At 36.1% G+C, this 16578-nt stretch overlaps 1 protein-coding gene across 3 annotated transcripts in view; it reads left to right on the top strand.

Moving 5' to 3' along the window:
* The first annotated feature begins 5144 nt into the window (after positions 1–5144).
* The window catches only part of arhgap35a (Rho GTPase activating protein 35a), a 92317-nt gene continuing 80883 nt past the window's right edge, over positions 5145–16578 (top strand). The window contains exon 1 of one of the 3 annotated variants that reach the window (XM_051861378.1): positions 5145–5804. The gene's annotated coding sequence lies outside the window, so the exon portion shown is untranslated. Of the gene's footprint in view, positions 5874–16578 lie in introns of all 3 variants that reach the window. The other 2 variants (XM_051861375.1, XM_051861376.1) reach the window with 2 other exon arrangements.

Raw genomic sequence — 16578 nt, 5'->3', positions numbered from 1 at the left:
AATGTTCATGTGAAATAAAAGAAAATGTTCCAGAAAAACATTCAAAAAGAAATTTTCATCTATCAGACCATATTGATAGATTTAGTAGATAGATAGATAGATAGATAGATAGCAGAGGTGTAAAGAGTACCTGAAAACCATACTTGAGTAACAGATGCCTTGCAGCGAAAATTACTCCATTACAAGTTACAAGTCACCAATTCCAATATGACTTGAGTAAAAGTCTTAAAGTATCTGATTTTAACAGTACTTAAGTATTTTACTCATACTGAATGTAGGCTCAAAGATGCACTAGTCCTAAGAGACATGAAAATAAGAAACAATTGATTAGTGAGATGAGAAATCAAGTTTATTTTCTAAAATCAAAATAACACAGAACACCTCAATATTGCAATAAATCAAGGTCAACACAACAGCCTCTTAAATGTCTACAAATTCTCAAGTTTCAGTTAAGCTCAAGTGCACAAAAAAATCCATTAGTAAATCAAAATCCCTCAAAAAGGTCTTATCAATATGGCGGATAAATAAAATAATGTTAAGTAAAATAAACTACCAGCTAATGCAATCGCATTCACGTAAAGTATCCTTGTTGACAAGTTTGGGTGAATAAAGGAAAAACGCACAAGATATAGTACCTTCAATGCCCTTAGATGGCGATATCGCTTCTTTATATCAGAAACAAACTGCTGCAGAAAAAGTTAGGTGCCATGCAAAATGTAATTGCATTACTCATCACAAATGTACTGGAGTAAAAAGCACATTTACTTGCTCAAAAATGTAGTCAAGTAAAAGTTGCCAATATCTTTGATACTCAGTACAACTACAAAATAGCCAAAAAGATAAGTACAGTAACTCATTACATTTACTCAAATACTTTACACCACTGATAGATAGATAGATAGATAGATAGATAGATAGATAGATAGATAGATAGATAGATAGATAGATAGATAGATCTATAATGAAATTGCGGTAAGGGCATCTTACTGTAAAATGAAATTGCGGTAAGGGCATCATACTGTAAAACAAATTTACAGTTAAGCTACTGTAAAGGGGCAGTTACAGTAACTTACTGGCAATAGTGCTGCCAGTAAGTTACCGCAAAAATACAATAAAAAGTCTAACAGTGTAGATAGATAGATAGATAGATAGAGTGCCAATGACAAATTCTGTCCCAAATTGATTCAAATTTTTTTTAATGCAGTAAAACCGCATATAAGATTTTTATGTATTTTTTAATGAATTTCTGTTTTCAAAAGCAATGACTTTTAAAGAAATATTTGGCTTTTAACATTTACTTTTTTATGAGTCTCATTTCTTGAAAAACAACCGCATCTGGACAATGGCTCCAGTGTGAGTCCAGTCTGAAGTCTCATTACTCATTTCTTGCCATATTTTCTGGATACATCTTTAAAAATGGAGGCTCATATCTGCGTTACATCACCACACTTGTGTTTTGCGCTTCAGCTTGTTAAGGATAGTAAGTTTGTCTACTACAGAACATTGTCCAGAGAACTTGGACAGGGTCTCTGCACATATTCAGAGGGGGGTTGGGGCTCTGATTGTTAAGAGATTGCACAACTGTGAGAGAGAAGAATGTGTTGGCCCTTGGGACTTAGAAATATTTCAGCTGCAGTCTAGAGGTGGGAGCAGAGACCTTTCACAGTTTCTTCACTTCACCAAAAGCAGTTTGTTGTGAAAGGCTGCGGTTTTATTAATGAACTATGTGTCATGATAAATACCATTTTGAATAACTGCAAATAACTGGATTTAACTTCTGTTTCTGTCATTTTAGTTTTGTAGGCCTATTTATAGAAATACAACAGAGAGCTCTTTTTATTTAACTTTTACCCCAAGTGACTCAATGATTGGACTCACATAATCAATAATATGAATAATGATGGTGAGATGGAAAGAACTGAACTGAACAGAAACCTTTGAAGAGCTAAAGCTGAAGGCAATTACTAGGCTAACAGAATATATATATATATATATATTTATCACCTTGACACCTTGATCACCTTGGCTGCTAAATATCTGAATAGGCCTAACTCAGAACTTTGGGCTACAGGGAGGGTTATGGGAAATTATTGTTTATATGGTAAAGCGTTAATCAAAATTGCATCAGAAAGGTGGTTGATACACTTTTTATATTGCAGTGAATAATTCTTAGAGTAGATTTATTGGCCTGCCTTTGGGGTAAGTTGTCACAATGGAGCGTTTCATTAAACAGCATATTATTGGCTTTTCATTAAAGTCCCCCTGTGGTGAAAATCAAGTTTTTAATGTTGTTTATGTCTCTATGTGGTGTTTTTAATATGCTTTAAGACAAACCATGTGCAAATTCATCAGTCAACACCATTGCTGAGTATTTTCTCTTTAAAACTGCAGTGATCTAAAGACAGTTTCAAAAACATGGTTTGAAATCGCTGGTGTTTCTGATGTCACAAACCACCTTGTAACCAATCACGTCAACGTGTGATTGTCAACAAGTGAACTGGTGTGAGTGGAGGCGGGGCTAATTTGCATATTCATAGAACCGCATATACTAAATGAGGCAAGGGTGTAGAGTTACATTCAAGCTTTTTTGGGGCATGAAGAATTTTTTTTCAAGGAATTTTTTTTTTTAAATATGTCATTTTGGTGATCAAAGATGACTTTTAAGGGATAAAACTATTGACTACAGGGGGATTTTACATTTTAAACAGTATGTAAGAACACGTGACAATTTCAGTATTATTTATGTATTATTATAGTTTTTATTACATTTATTTTTTAATATCTAATATTATTATTTGCTTTTATTTTTATATTTGCAGATTTCATTTTATTTTTAGTTAGTCATTTTTTAGTAATTTTGTTATGTTTTTGTTACTTTTATCAGATTTTGTTCTCCGTTTAAAAATGTTTCTATTCTGTTTTTATTTTCAGGTTTTAAGGTTTGGTATTTTATGTAGTTTTTATTTATTTTAGTTTTAGTTTTAATTGTATTGTTTTAACTTTAACTGGTTTCTATTTTTTATTTTCCATGTTGTTCATCTAATATTTATATTTTACTTTATATAAGCTTAATTTCAATTAACAAAAATGTTTTAAATATTTGTAATTCTAGTTGATAATAATATATAGATAATAGTTCTAGTCGATAATAACCTTGGTGACTTTTAAACTTGCTCCACTTTTATGAAAAATAACTTTTCAGTTAAAAATAGGCCTACATATTCTATTCTTCATATACATATATGAAGCAATGAATATGTTCACTTGTTTACTCAACAGATATGACAAAAACATCTTGGAATTTTAATTTTAATCTTTTATTTATGTATACACTACCAGTCAAAAGTTTGGAAACATTACTATTTTTAATGTTTTTGAACGAAGACTTTTATGCTCATTAAGGCTGCATTTATTTCATAATAAATACAGAAAAAACAATAATATTGTGAAATATTATTACAATTTAAAATTATGGTTTTCTATTTTAATATACTTTAAAATATAATTTATTTCTGTGATGCAAAGCTGAATTTTCAGCATCATTACTCCAGTCTTCAGTGTCACATGATCCTTAAGAAATCATTGTAATATGCTGATTTATTATCAATGTTGAAAACAGTTGTGCTGCTTAATATTATTTTATAACCTGTGATACTTTTTTCAGGATTCATTGATGAATACAAGGTTAAAAAGAACAGCATTTATTCAAAATATAAATCTTTACTATCACTTTTTATCAATTTAACACATCCGTGCTGAATAAAAGTATTAATTTCTTTCAAAAAAAAAAGAAAGAAAAAAAATTACTGACCCCAAACTTTTGAACGGTAGTGTATATTGTTACAAAAGATTTCTATTTTAAATAAATGCTGATATTTTTTAACTTTTTAACTGTTTCCAACATTGAAAATAAATCAGCATATTACAATGATTTCTTAAGGATCATGTGACACTGAAGACTTGAGTAATGATGCTGAAAATTCAGCTTTGATCACAGAAATAAATTGTATTTTAAAGTATATTAAAATAGAAACCATCATTTTAAATTGTAATAATATTTCACAATATTATTGTTTTTTCTGTATTTATTATGAAATAAATGCAGCCTTAATGAGCATAAAAGACTTCGTTCAGAAACATAAAAAATAGTAATGTTTCCAAACTTTTGACCGGTAGTGTATAAACCAACACATAAGGGTCAAAAACAAAAAAGGATTTTCAAGCATCAAAACAATAAGTGTAATACAGCTTTGAATTGTTGCTGTTGTTGTTGTTTTTCAATACATCAGAATGGGTCCTGTTTAATTTGTTTTTTTTCTGAGCAAAAATTAAATATCATACATTTTTACCACGATTTAGAGAAGACACCCACTAAAATGTCATTCATTGTAACAATCTTGTCATGGATATTTACAAAAAAAAAAAAAAAAAAAAAAAAAAAATCTAGGCCTATTTATGCCATATTAAAGACTAATTACTTTTACCCCAAATGCGAATTACTTGTAATTTTACATTTTTAAACTTACCACTTTGTCAGCAAGAATTTTTCACTCAATTAAAATTTAGTATGCTCACTTATTCTTTTACATATTTTAATACATACAGGTCAGAATAAGTATGTTGTTTCAACTGTTACACTGAATGACAATGGAACATTATTTCACCCACATTTTGACATTTTATTCTCCCAAAACTTGTTTGAAACCTTTAAAGTAGACGTTTTACTTGCATTTAATGTGATTTCTATGTATATAAAATCACTTTTGTAAATGTCTATCGATGCGGACATCTAAAAGTCTTTGACCCATAAACAAACAAACCACGTATTTGGACATTTGACTCAAAGCTTCATTTAGTTGCTGAGATTGAGCCCTTTTGACAACTCCCCCTATACTCTTTTATATAAGCCTATATAGCGAGAAAATCTGATAATGACTAGCATATTATTTGTTTAATAAGAAAAAACAGCAGTAATATTAACACCAATCCTAATTTCACTGGATAACAGCACTTTTAAAGATGTGTGTTGGCGTTATAATAATTACTCTGTGTGTGTGTGTGTGAGAGAGAGAGAGAGAGAGAGAGAAAGAGAGAGAGAGAGAGAGAGAGAGCAAAGGAGCGCGCGCGCGCGCCCGCGTGTGTGTTCGGTAATTGTGTCCATGCGCGAGACTACAGAGGAGGGAGGAGAGACCGAGAACGGGAGAAGGGCCGCCATTATTGGGAAGCTGAAAAAACACATTAACGCACACATTCACGCACGCACCGTCACTGGATTTCGCCTTTATGCTGCGAGAAGTCCTTTTTTCCGCTGGAGACCTGCGCTGTTCCTCACAGACCGCGTGTTGACGGCTGAAAATTGTGTGATAAACATGGACAACTCAAGATGTTTTGGACACAACAAAGGAAATTATAAGTGCTCAAAAACAACGTGGTGAACCCAAGGGAAGACACAACGATACAAAGCTGTTTTTCCCTCTCTCTCCTTCAACGCCCCCTCCTTTCCAACAAGAAACAGTGATCTGATATTCCAGTCTGGTTTTTCCTCGATCCTTTTTTTTTGTCTTTTGTGCTGCATTTGGGAAGAGAAACACACATCAGATTGTTGAAAACTTTCAGAATACAATCAGTCATTGAAAGAAGAGATTGTGTTGCGATCGGACAGTCGCAGAAGGGAAACGCCGATGTTTATGGGACTACTGCTGGACTATTATTATTGTTATTCCTCATCTTGATGAATTTCTGAGCCGGTTTACTGCTGCTGCGGATAAAGGAGTGAAAGAGAAGAGAGAGGGAGGCATGCTGTGGTATGCGCCAGTCCTTTTCTTTTCCTTCATCTAGATTTCCTAATTCCAGGGGATCCTGTTAGCAAACTGGTTTGTGGCTATAAAAACTCTATTTTATTGGGCTGTTTTAATTTGTATAGGGGAAACTAGAGGGCTGTATGTAAATTCTGTATGTAAATTTGCTATTCCTCCATTTAACTAGAACTGTGATATTGTGTGATAGATCAGGAGTTTGTTAAAACATGCTCAGATACCAGCCTTACAGCTGTCAGGCAGTATGTGGCGAATGAAAGATTTCAGGGCAGTCTTTATGTTTTACATCTTTAAAAATAATTCCTAGTAAATTTAAGATCCACGCTGGGTTATGATAAAAAGCCAAAAACATCATAATCGTTGCTGGTTTTTGTGTAAATGAAAAGATATCTGAATGACGTTTGGCTTTCAGATCTGATACACTTGACTGTGTTTTTATTGATTTTATGATATCAGAGTTTGGTCATATTCCAATTATGTAAAACTCACATGAACATTAGAATGAATATCTGGATTAAGCCAACATTCCGGGTTATTGGGTCATAAAACTCCCTATCCAACATATTTAATTCCTTACATGCCCACAAAAAGATAATTTCAGGTGATAGTAGCTAGCTATTGAAGAAACAGGAGGAGGAGGCTTTTTTAATCTAAACATTTTTTATGATTAAAACATGCTGATGTATATTTTGCAATTGGAAATATACATTTTGTTAAGTTTTGTTATTGTTAAGGAAGTAGAATTGAGTTATCTTATCATCTACAATGATGACTGGAATAGTAAATGGTATGTCCAGTATTTCTATTTAAAGAATGGTCTTTATTTGGATTATGCAGGTTACGTTATAAACACCTATTTCTCAAAGGCTTTACCAAAATATGGACCTTTTGTGGCATAATACAGTAAAGTTCTCTGATTTTAACATTTTACTTTTTTTTTTGCGAGTGCTGGTTCTAAATGACTTTTTTTGTGTGTTAAAAAGAGAAAAGAAATATACTGTTTGTTTAGGAAGATTTGAGTTTGGTTGAATCCTCTAGTTGATGTTCCAAAAACAGCTGGTATTGACCTATACTCCCTCTAAATTCAGAACAGGCTGGGGAACTGGTAGAGGTCCGTTCCTGACCTATTGCACGGTAGTTCAGTATGACTAGGGTAGCTATATGCATATACTGAGGTTTTCATAAAAGTGTGTATCTGTTATATTAATTTATGTCATATCTTGGCTGAAGTTACAGCAAAATTGAGTGAGATATAACCCTGTTAGACCCCAGATGTTAAAATTAATCAGGCAATATCCATTGCTTTGACATTATTGAGATTATTATAACAGAACTAGTCGTATTTTGTTATTTTGAGCTAGTAATGCTGCTATCATTCAATTGCATTACATATACTTCTTTTAATCAGTTATGTTGTAACCGTGATTGGCAAATGCAGATGTCATAAGTACTATTTATTAAAGGGTTAGTTCACCCAAAAATGAAAATTATGTCATTTATTACTCACCCTATATATTTACCCTGATATTTTTGATAAAATCCGATGGCTCTGCATTGCCAGCAAGATAATTAACACTTTCAGATGCCCAGAAAGCTACTAAAGACATATTTAAATCAGGTCATGTGACTACAGTGGTTCAACCTTAATATTATAAAGCGACGAGAATACTTTTTGTGCTCCAAAAAAACAAAATAACGACTTTTCAACAATATCTAGTGATGGGCGATTTCAAAACACTGCTTCATGAAGCTTCCAAGCTTTATGAATCTTTTGTTTCAAATCAGTGGTTCGGATCGCCGAAGTCAGTAAATGAGGCTTCGTTACGTCATAAGTGTTTTGAAATTTCAATGGTTCGCGTGACTTTGGCAGTTTGATATGCGATCCGAACCACTGATTCGAAACAAAAGATTCGTAAAGCTTCGAAGCTTCATGAAGCAGTGTTTTGAAATCGGCCATCACTAGTTGAAAAGTAGTTATTTTGTTTTTTTGGCACACAAAAAATATTCTCGTCGCTTTATAATATTAAGGTTGAACCACTGTAGTCACATGAACTGTTTTAAATACGTCTTTAGTAGCTTTCTGGGCATTGAAAGTGTTAGTTATCTTGCTGGCAGTAGAGGCCTCACTGAGCCATCGGATTTTATCAAAAATATCTTAATTTGTGTTTCGAAGATGAACGAAGGTCTTACAGGTGTAGAACGAGTAATTAATGATGTAATTTTCATTTTTGGGTGAACTAACCCTTTAATAAATCAGCTACTAGTTGACTTGGCTGATATATTGAACAGTACTTATGATTAACTTATTTTAAGATTACTCTTTATCTAACTTGAGTAAATTCCCCGCCTAGTCTTTATCTGGCACAGTCCAGGTTATTTGAAATATTCCAGATTGGTGTTTGTGTGCTTGATGATGACGGTGTATATTTGTTCTGCTCGACTGTCACATGTGTAACAGATTAGTCTGTGGCTCCTATCTGAAACCTTTTGGTGATGTGTTGCCTTCTTGCATTCAGGGGCATCATTTTTAAAACCGCTTTGACAATGAAATATCAGTTGAATCAGACTGTTATTTCTTCAGGGAAGACATGATGTAGCTTGGAAGATACACAAGAATATCAGCTAGTGCACAAGTCAGACGGTGAGGAATTTGTTGACGATGCTTGATTGAGTAAAAATGAGTCTGTGTTCCTCATGCAGATGAAAGTCCATCAAATCAGGAATGAACGATAAGGGTTGGAATGTCTGTTCAGTCAAACTCTGGGGCCATTTCCCATTGGAGTATTAGCAGAAAGGCTCATTTCTCTTGTTATTCTGCTCTTTTATGAGACGTTTAAAGGGATAGTTCACTCTAAAATTGACATTCTGTCATCATTTACTCATGCTTATGTCATTCCACAATCTGTATGACTTACTTTTTTCTCTGCAACACAAAAGAATATATTTTAGCACACTCTAATGGCAATTCACAACTAATTTGGCAAATTAGTGGCGAATTTGTGTGAAATCGTATTCTCTGTTTGTGCCTCACTAACAGGTTCAAGGGTGGACAGTCATATTTTTGTTTTAAAAAATCATACATTTTAATATGAATCACATAGTAGGGATGCACGATATATATTGGCCACCATATCGGTATCGGCCGATATGTTTATTTTTAATGTTATCATCATCTGCCTCATAAGAAAATTTGGCCGATATAATTAAGCTGATAAATAATTCCTTCAGCTGAGACACTTCATATGTGCACTGTTTACCATGATATTTTAGAATTGCTTGAAATATGATATTTAGATTTATCTGCCAGTATATCAATTATTGGCTTTCAAATATAAAGAATTATCGGTTATCGGTATCGGACAAAATTTTCATATCGGTACATCGGGATCACACAGTAAATTTGTTTTTTCTTTGTTTTTTTTACAAAATCGCCACCTCATAAAATTGGATTATTATTAAAAAAAAAAAATTGTCCATGCAATGAAAGCCATTAGGATCCAAAATTTTTGGACCCCGACGTTCTATTAAAGAGCATCTTTTTGTGTTTTGCAGAAGAAAGTCAGTCAGGTTTAGAATGACATAAAAGTGAGTAAATGACAGAATATTTATTTTAGGGTGAAATATCCCTTGAAGTCCCTTTAGTAGTAAGTAAACAAGACATTCTGATCATTTATCTGCTTGCCTTGTCCTAGTGTACATGTACCATGGGCAGCCTGTGCTGAAGCAACGCTTAATAAATCGCATACCTGTTATACTGCCTTCCTGTTACAAAGTCTGAACATTAGAGACTCTAAATCGTTCAAGTGAAGCATGTGTTCCTTCCTATGATCTTTCATTTCTGAACGCAGACCCCGCGACCCCTCCGAGCCCCTTAGCTGAAATGTGAAGAATGCAGGAGGATTCAACGTAATGAAACTCTTCTGGCTTTGAGCACAACTGCCATGTTTCTCCTCTGTAGCATGTGCTCTGAGTGGAGGTTAATAGTTGGAGTTGAGGATGGTTTCGCAAGTGAGTGTTTTTAAAGGGGCATCAAAAATACCATCATTTACTCACCCTCATGCTATTGCAAACCTGTATGACTACATGCTTTCATTGTATGAAAAACAGCAGCTTGGACATTCTGCTAGATGGCTGTTTTTGTGCTCCACACAAGACTGTTTGGAACAACATTAAAGGTGTGTAAAGGATCACATTTTTGGTTGAACTGACCTTATAGGAGATTTCTGCTTTGGAATTTAGTGGAGAAAAACTGTGATTTGTTGTCATGTCTTGTCTCTGTAACTTTGAACAGGTAGACAGAACTCGGAGAGACGCTGTGATTGCAATCTGTTGTAGGAGCGGCTTTGCTTTCCCAGAAATTCACAAACATTGCGAGCCGGCCGATGGAAACGCTAGATAAACTTCGTGGGTTTATGAGTGTTTAATCTCTCATTCCTCAGCCCTGTTCACTTTATCTCGCATATATATATCAGCTGACGTGATCCAGTCACCATATATGCAGTCCGGATCTGAGACCAGACACCTAGGCCCGGTTTCACAAACAGGGTTTAGACTAAGCCAGGATTAGGCCTTAGTTCAATTAGGGGATTTAAGTAGCTTTTATAAACGTACCCTAGAAAAAAAAAACATTACTGGTGTACATCTTGAGACAAAACAATGGCACTGATATATTATGTCAGTGCAAGTTGCTTTGTTAAAACAGCTCAAACATGCATTTTAGTTTGGGACTAGCTTAAGCCTTGTCTGTGAAACTGTGGGATAATGTGCTATTTTGGCTATTATAAGCTTGATATTTAGACATTTGAAGTTGACATTAGTATTAATAGGGACATTTGCTGGACAAGCACACCTCTAAATGCTTTCCACCTTTGCTAATATACGTGTGATTTGCACGAACAGAAGCGTCTGTGATCCATCTAAGCCCTTTGGCTGTGCCTTCAGCGTGAGGCGAGCCACTGTTCATCTGCCAAGTGTCTGGCCCGTAAGACCCGTCCACTTGCCAAAAGTTGCAGAAAGGGTGATTGGTAATTTAATCCTTCTCATTTATTTTTCCAGTTCCATTTTCTCCTTGAATTCAGCATGTCACGATTGAGTAATTAGTTGTGCTTGCTAAGGCAAGCATCACTATCAGTATTGCTCATACTTAGGGTTGGGATTTAAACAAACCTCTAGCCTTAGCAACCACCCTGAAACAGTGTTGGGTGTATAGTGTTGCTACAAATAGCGAAGCTACATTTCTCGGTAGTTGCATCACTAGTTTTTGAAATGATGCAGGTTTTGAGTTGCAAACCTATTTTAATAATTAAGCAGTGTGATTGTTTCGACAAACTAATTTTCTCCAACAATACTTCCAAAATTAAGTTGTGTGTCAGGTATTTTCTGTTAGCTGTTTATAATTAGAACACATTAGAGCGATTTGAGAATTAGCAATTTTTTGGATGTTTCAGTTAGTTAAAGTAAAAGTTAAAGTAGTTTAAATGTAGAAAGTTACTTTTGCCCTTTGGCTTATTTTGTTACCAGCTACTTTAAATGTTAAACTTTTAGCTTAGCTAATTTTCTTGTCCAAACCTGCCCAAAACATCCCAATAACTGGATAGCAACATGCTAACATCCATTCTGAAGGCCTTGGCAACACCTTGGCGATAGTGATGCACCAAATTTTATTTAACCGAAAACTGAAAATAACATTTCGGTAATTCAATATATGTAGTTCTGTAATTGAATTCAGTATGATGTTCAGGGTGTCGTGTTCACAAGTCGTAGTAAAATTTCTTCAACAACGCAAACATTTTATGTATAGCTACCATTATTTTTGGTCACGGTGAAGTGCTTTCACACGGCTGACATGTTTACCTGTTGTAGCTTATCAGTTTTGTGTCGATCGGTCAATGATTTTGGCCCTCTAAAGCCCGGAACACACCAAGCCGACGGACAGCCGTCGGGCAGTTTTTGTTTGTCAGCTGACTAAGTTTTCTCAGTGTGTTCCGCACCGTTGGCTGAAGTTGGTCCTCGTCGGCTTTTTTTGGCTGATTCGACATGTTGAGCTCGTCGGTCAGTCGGTCCATCTGAACATTCTGATTGGCTGTTGAGCTACTGCCACCTGCTGGTACGCAGGCGCAGAACGGTCGGCTGCTTGGCCGTCGGCTGTCGAGCGTAAGTTTGGTGTGTCAGGGCAACTTTGGACCAAGGCGCTGCCGACGTGAGCCAACCCCGCAGTCTGCTTTCGTCGCCACTAGTTCGTCGACGTCGGCGTCGGCTTGGTGTGTTCCGGGTTTAAAACTATTTCGGCCGAAACTGAAAATTTAATTTTGTTTGCTTTTTTGGCCAAATATTCTTGCTTACAACACCCTGGCATGGTGGCGGTGAGTTTTGCATGGTCAAGTGGCACTTTGTAATGTAAAAATGTAGTCATAATACCGTTGATGTCTTTGCGTTAATTATGCCCTTAGATTGTTTGTCGTAAACAGTATTCGGTTCAGTCATCTGCTGTCTTACAGAGGAATCTGAGCTTTATTTAGGCTGCAGAGTCTTTGTGTTTGTATGGAAAAACAAGCAGATGGCTCAAATGTGGTCACTATAAGCATTGACTAGCTATGGCACTGTGACACAGTCTTAGTTTCCACAGTATTGTTATGTTTCCCAGAATGACTTAAAAGTCATATTAACGCAGACAGTCATTGTTTTGAGGCGATTTGCAGGACTCGGCAAGAATGAAACCCTGAATGCTTCTGAGTAGGCCTTTGTTTGATGTGGGGGGAAAAGTGAGCATGAATTGAGTTGAGAATTGGGTTGTGTTTGATAAAGTAAAGAGCTAATTATAGCTGGTTTAGCATGCGTTCCCTAGATTACACCACTTCTGCTCTGAATTGCTGCCTTGTTTGAGGCTGGATTACAAGGAAAGGAAACTGGCATTTTCTAATGAGTATCTGAATTTCCATGAGGAAATCTGCTCCTAACACTCCCCCCCTTTGTTATTTTTCTCGACAGGAGGCATTTGATAGTGGGCAACAACTAAGGAGTTTCTCTGGGGTAAGAAATGCTGTGTTAAACATCACAGCTTACCCAGAAACCCCCAGTAGAGTCTAGATAAAGAATTGATAAGAAAATGACTCACATTGGAAGCTCCATTTTCGAAATGAACACATTGTTGTGGGTTTGAGAGGGGGTGGGGACACTTTCTTCTACAATGGGCAACTGTCTATTGTCAGAGAGTTTTGAATCACCCGCTATAGCACTTTGCAACAATGGCCTTCACGTTGTTTTAAAGAATAGTGTCCATGGCGATGAAGTTCCTGGATGTTTTTTGGCATGACTTTTGCAGGACTGAATGGGATTTTTTTTTTTCTAAGGATTTTTTCTTGTGGCCCATTTGGGCCAGTGGTTCAGATTTTTACTTGCCAGGCCAAACTTTTTACTGGCCCCACCACAAAAGGGGTAATAAATAAATAACTTAAAATAGTTTTTTTCACCTGTGTAACCTTGTATTCTAATAAATAAGGTTATGACAGCACAACTTTAGATACCAGTGAAATTTTACTGTTCACAGTACCACAAAAAAACTACTAGCACAAAGTTCAAACTTTATTAAAGACAAGAAAACAGTCAGTAACAAAAGAACAGATAATCAAATTCTAAACAATAACACATGTAAATACATTTAAAACAAAGATACAAATGAAACATGCAGTGCTTTAATTTTTTCAGGTCTAATAACAGTAGTATTCAGGTACAGAAATTGAATAGTAATCAAATGTAAAATAACACTGCACAGTCTTCACTTTTTAAATAAAATATAGATTAATCATTATGAAAGTTACAAAACTCATTTTCTGTCTTTTTTTTTTTTTGTTTGTTTGTTTGATTACACAGTCAGCAGCAGGTTTATTAGGCTGCTGTCACTTTAAGTGCGAATGCACAGATCCAATATACTGACACATGCATTTTCTTTTTCAACTGTTTACATAACCGACTGTTCGTGAGGATACTCACCAAGACGGGCATTTTGACATAATTTTGTCTGTATTTGTCCATTTAAGTGTAAGAAGACATGAAAGAGAACTCAGTTTGGTACTGGCACTCTGAGAATTGGATTTCTGTGTGCGCGCTTTGGATGTGTGCGCAAAGAAAACCATGTCAGACAACGTGCGAGTACCGAATTGAGTTCTCTTTCACGTCTTCATGTACTTAAATGGTTTAAAATCACTTGAATCTTTACATTTGCAACTGCAAATGATAAACTTTCATGACGATGCAGCAGTGGCCCAATCATGACAGTGAAAATTCCCTGGCCGTCTGGCAGACCTTATTGTCGAGCCCTGCTTTGCTATCTGCAGTTCTGCTTTATTTTCCTCGTGTAGGCATCAAGTGTGTGCTGCAAATATACAGAAGCTCTCAGGAAATGGTCTAGTAGTGTTATACATTCATAAAAGAGCCTCCCAACCATTTCCCCAGTGCATGTTCCCAGAAACTGCACTGGCTCGTGTGGATCAGCTATGTACATTCTGTCAATAATCTGTCTCTCTGCTGTCTCCAGCCACTCCTGTGGCCTTGAGTGCAGCTCTCAGTGACTCAGCATTTTACCTACAGATGAGAGCATCTGGGAAACAAGAGAGATGAACAGAAACCGAGCAAAGATGGCCCACAGGAAGAACTTTCTGTAACATTCAGGAATTTCACCTCCCACAGACATGGCGGACTCCCGCCAAACTGAAACTATTTCTCCTTGCGTCTGTATTTCTGGGCTTTGGTTATGTGAGCGTTTTGTAGTTTTTCTTCACACCAAGGCAGAGAAATACGAGTGGATCGCCGCCACGGCCTCCTCCCACTCGCCTCAGTTTTTTTCTTTATAACATGTTTTGGTGTCTCCAGTGTTTGCTGTTGGTATTGTTGGGAAGAAAACGGCTTGGCATGTGATTTCCAAAAGAAGCCCTCTTCTTCGCTCTCCCTTCTTTGTTTGATCATTTTTCAGCCTCCGTTTCTTTTGGAGGTGCCCTTGCAGTTTTTGTCGCTACATTGCGATTGTTGGGAATCCCCTCTTTCCTTCAGCGGCGTTTCGTTTCCTGCAGGATGTCCACCAGAGATGCTCCTGGTAGGGGGTAAGTGAAAAAACAAGGAGAGAAGGGCTAGTAGACTGCCGTATGAAAGGGCTTAGCTGGATGTCAGGCCTCTCTGTGGGGGATGAACATTATTACATACCTCCATTCCTTCGAATACAATTTGCTACCGGTCAAGGGATAATCAAAATTAAAAACGTGTGCTTCATTTGGCAACCGTTTCATGGGTCAACAACGTGATGCTCATGTTTTTTAGATCTATTAGTTTATTCAAAAATATTTTAAAAATGCAATTCACACACAATGACTTAATATGAGGGACATATGATGAGCATGTCTTAGTTAATATATTATATTTAATAAATCTTGTACAATTAAACAATTCTTGAAGGAAACCTTAAGTAGTTTGGCTTAATCGTTTATAAATCATTAAAAAAAGAACTGGAGTAATGATGCTGAAAATTCAGCTTTGCTTCCCAGAAATAAGTTGCATTTTGCAAAATATCAAAATAGAAAACAGTTATTTTAAATTCTAATAATATCAGACAATTTTAGAGTATTTACTGTATTGTTGATCAAATAAATGCGGCCTTGGTGAGAAAAAGCGATATCTTTCATAAACAAAAAATCTTACTAACCCCAAACTTTTGAACAATAGTGTATTTACCTTGAATTTTTTTTGGACATAATATTGCTGAGTACATTTACATGTATTGTGTAAGGAACATGTTATTGCTTTTTTGATGGTTACACCACATGACGTTAAAATAAACAATTTCTTGAAAATGGTCTTGACATTTTTCGAAATGAAACCAACATTAATACAAACAGTACATTTATAAGAACTTCTAAGAACTAGATTTCTAAAAGATTTTTCCTTTAGCACTTCATCAATCCTCATGAATTGTGTGCAAGTAGTGCTCGAAAGAGCACAGCAGGCACTCGCAAGTGAGCCTCGCCTGATTATGACTTCATCAGATAAAAAGAAATTACATTACATTTACCGTTTGAAAACTCTTTTATAGCTTCAATTGTGACTTCCAGCGTTTCCACCTGCCAGGCAGAAATGGAGGAAGAGAGTCGTTGCAATGTAACGTATAATTAGCTATAGCAGGTTTAATCACGGGAAGATGAGCAGTCATGGGAGAAGGGGGTTTGAAAATGCCCAAATGTGTGAACGAGTGAAGGCATGATGCTATCATGAGTTCTTGCACTGGCCCTCTAATCTTACTCCCCTCTTCCCATCTCTTTACGTCTGTGCTTAAACTTCGGCAGGCGCCCAGGGTGCCGGAAGGCCAGCACCTTGTCAGAAGCTGTTAGATGAGGCTGTCTGCTCGCAGAAACTTCGTTACCACTGCAGTGGCCTTTAACACTGCCCAGTGCTTACTGAGCGAATTCAGTCACCACAAGGGTGGAGTGAAGCAATTGGCCGTCTTGAAATGACCTCAGTGGCAGACAGTGTTTGAATAGAATTAGGGCTGGAAAGAGAAATGGCAGACTGAGAAATATGCACAACTGTTGCATGCGTCTCTGAGCAGTCTTAAGGTATGACAATGTTTACCGTTATTCTGTGAATCTTATTTCATGTGAGGGCAAAAGATTTCCCTGCACAGATTTCTCCACGGGTTCACACGAATTTGCCGCGTTGACCAACAGCAAGATGCTTCAGTGTGAGCTGTGCTTCATACTTCGTTATTCTATTAATGATA

This window comes from Ctenopharyngodon idella, chromosome 15 (assembly GCF_019924925.1).
Source record: "Ctenopharyngodon idella isolate HZGC_01 chromosome 15, HZGC01, whole genome shotgun sequence".
Lineage (NCBI taxonomy): Eukaryota > Metazoa > Chordata > Actinopteri > Cypriniformes > Xenocyprididae > Ctenopharyngodon > Ctenopharyngodon idella.
This window is presented reverse-complemented; position numbering and strand designations above follow the sequence as displayed.